Source organism: Mustela nigripes, unplaced genomic scaffold, assembly GCF_022355385.1.
Source record: "Mustela nigripes isolate SB6536 unplaced genomic scaffold, MUSNIG.SB6536 HiC_scaffold_4177, whole genome shotgun sequence".
Classification (NCBI taxonomy): domain Eukaryota; kingdom Metazoa; phylum Chordata; class Mammalia; order Carnivora; family Mustelidae; genus Mustela; species Mustela nigripes.
The window spans coordinates 1-3351 of NW_026743583.1; the positions used below are offsets into that span (position 1 = coordinate 1).

The following is a 3351-nucleotide window of genomic DNA, read 5'->3' on the forward strand; positions in this document are numbered from 1 at the left end:
AAAGAATTATTTTGGTGGAGTTATGGACATTGGGGAGGGTATGTGCTACAGGGAGTGCTGTGCAGTGTGCAAACCTGGAGATTCACAGACCTGTACCTCTGCAGCTAATAATATGTTAATAAAAAATATGTTAATAAAAAATAAAACATATGTTAATAAAAATGTTAATATGTTAATAAAAATGTTAATGAAAAATAAAAAATATGTTTTATATGTTATATGTTAATAAAAAATTTTAAAATAAAAAAAATTAAAAAAATAAAGAATTGTTTTTATTTTATCACCTTCCACTCTAAGAGCTGCTTATTATCCTTCATTTACTCCCTGAATCTTTGACTTTCTCATCAGTCACTCTTTTGATCCTTTCCACTTATTTCCTGATGTTCCTTTGGTCTGGTCTTAGAGTATCTTGAAATGGAACCACTAATTTAGCTCCTCTGTGGCACCCTCAGTTTCACTGTTACTGACACCTGATAAGACTTCAACTTATCTCCTTTTCAATCTTTCTCCTATCTATTCAATAGGTGATTTTCTTCAAATATTTAAATGCATCAGTATTCCCATTTTACATCAATATTTTATCAAGTGACTTTCTAATAAAATACAATTCTTACCTTCTACTTGTTCATTTAATGGACTTGTCCCTTTCTGATCTGCATTTCCAGATAAATGATCAATATATTTCTCTGGAAGACTCTCAGAATTACTCTGTTAAAATGGACAACAACAAAAATGAGTTATATGAAGATTTCCTAATCCTTTTCTAAGAAAATATCTGAATTTCCTACTTCAACAGTAATCAGACTCACAAATACGAAAAACATGTACTAAAAACCGAAACATTTAAACACCTCATATGTGCTTTCTAAATTAAGTGTAATGTTTAACCTTCATTTGGCCACTGACTGTAAACTGAATATCAAGTGCCAGAGTAAGTATTTTCTTGGATAGAACATTAACTTATAAGTACATTTCAACAGTAACTAACAAAACACTTAACTCTCCTTTGCATTCCCCACCAAAATAAAAGGATATTAAAAATATGTATTTAAATAAATTCTTTAGTAAGTATATTTCCTACAAATTTAAACTGTTCCTAACAGCAGAACCTTTTTCCATGTTAAAATAGGACACTTGACATAAGAAACCTTGGAGTAGATCATGTTGAATATAAAGAATACAGTGTGGTAACTGCTGCTTCATTTGTATAAACAAAGACTTGGAAACATTATTGACAGGTTAATGGTTAAATGCAATGGCAAAGTAGGAAGAAAAACTTTTCTTGAAATTATGTTTAAATAATAGCAAAAAGTTTTAGATATAGGTATGAAACTCTCCAAAGAGTAAAATAAGCTTTCATAAGAACATTTATTTATTAATTACCTAAAAGGTACCAGGCACTATTTTAGTATGCCATTTTCTGTTCTACAAACAACAATAATACCAATGGTTATGACAATGGGGTAGATCTTCCTGCTTCCTGGTCATTCTAAGACATTAGAGTGAAATGATGAATAGGTGTGATCCACGGTTCTGTATGTCTAGAATGTCTAGAAGGTCTCCAAGACTTTCACACAACTGGTTCTTCTCATCTTTCACTTGGCAGCTCTTGCCACACTCAGATCGTTTCTGACCAACAAAATTCCACTGGCATTCTCATCCCCATTCTAACTGCAAACTCCCCCACTGTTCCCTAACCTAACATTTCCATCTTCTTTATATGAACCACTAACAGTGACTTACAGTGCGTTGTTGTTTCCTCATTTTTCTGCTTCAACCACTACAGCCTAACCCTCAACTTGTACAGCCTGGTACATAGCTGGTATTCAATAACAAAAATATTTAAGGTCAAAACACCTAAAATAATCTCACTGAGGGGGCATCTATATGGCTCAGTCAGTTAAGCAACTGACTGTTGATTTCAGTTCAGTTCATGATCTCAGGGTTGGGAGATTAAGCCCCATGTTGGGCTCCATGCTGAGCACGAAGCCTACTTGGGAATCTTTCTGTCCCTCTTCTTCTGCCCCTCCCCACCCCTCTCACATGCTCTCTCTTTCTTTTTCTCTAAAAAATAACAACAACAAGCTCACTGAGAAGGTCTCAAGTACCAAATCACTATACTAGGTATCAACCCTTGCACAATGCAAGGGTTAAGGGCATTGATAGCCGTGCAGTCCAAACTCCACATATAACTTTGGATTCCCCAAAAACGTTACTCATCTCCTATTGAACTTCCTACTTCAAAAGCAATTAGACTTAAAAATAGCAAAAGTGTATAATAAAAGCCATACATATACATATGCATATACATATATATAGATAAATAGATAGATAGACAGATAGATAGATACACTTTCAAGTCCCAGGCATTATCTTTTCAAATTCCAACTTGTAAAACACTAAAATCCAAACTCTTTCTAGATCTCATTAGGAGTTTTGCACATCCATATACACCACAGAATCATATATCTGGCCATAAGCTGGCCTGCAGTAATTCTTTGGTTATTTAGATAACTTAATTTCAAAACACAAACTAATTCCTTATCACTTCTAAGCCTCTGTTTTCTGCAATAATACTACACAGCTTTCATTAGGTTAAGTTTGTAAATTAATAGAACTGTATTATGCTGATTATTATATTTAGCACATAAATATTTTATCAATTACAGGTAAAAAGTATAAGGAAATAGTTTGCATGGACAAATGCAGAGATGAGAGAGTAAAGTCTAAGCATCCCTTTTAAAATCACTCCTTGCTTTTATTTTAAAATAATAATAAAATGGTACCTCAGAATCCCAAGGTGATTCTTCATTTTGTTCTGCAAATCCTAATGCTGACAGCATAACTATAAAATAGTCACAGATACACAGATATATAAAATATAGTCACACGTATTATGAATTTTAAACGTATATACAAGCCTATCCCCCCTTCATGAATACTTCAATAAAATAAAAGTAAAAGCAGTAAAGATTTTCAGAGGTTGAAGAATTTTCAGGAAGAAAAAGCTGGTATACTTAAAAAGAAAGACAGCAAAAAGAAAACAAAAAATATCTTAATGAAATGGGGAACATAACTGGATCTACATACTGTGATATTTTTTTATACTAGCATTTAAGCCTAAAAAAAAAATGCAGAGATGTTCACTAACTTACCATGTCTATCATTTTTATCTGCCCTGTCAGCAGAAGTCAAACAGTCATTAACTGTTTGCGCTTGTGGAACACTTTCAGTGATACCATCGTCCTTTGTTTCAATCACTGGCTGCTCCTCTCCTTCCTATAAAAACAACACAAAACAAAAACCCGACTTCAGAAAACATCACATCAATTCACGTGCTCACCCACTCAC

At 33.3% G+C, this 3351-nt stretch overlaps 1 long non-coding RNA gene across 1 annotated transcript; it reads right to left on the reverse strand.

The window, feature by feature from the left end:
• Positions 1-627: 627 nt before the first annotated feature.
• LOC132009079 (uncharacterized) lies at positions 628-3275 on the reverse strand. Its single transcript, XR_009401781.1, has 3 exons — positions 3156-3275; positions 2787-2845; positions 628-708 (listed from the first exon to the last, which is right to left on the reverse strand). It is a non-coding gene; the product is annotated as an uncharacterized LOC132009079 (long non-coding RNA).
• Between the last annotated feature and the right edge of the window lie 76 nt (positions 3276-3351).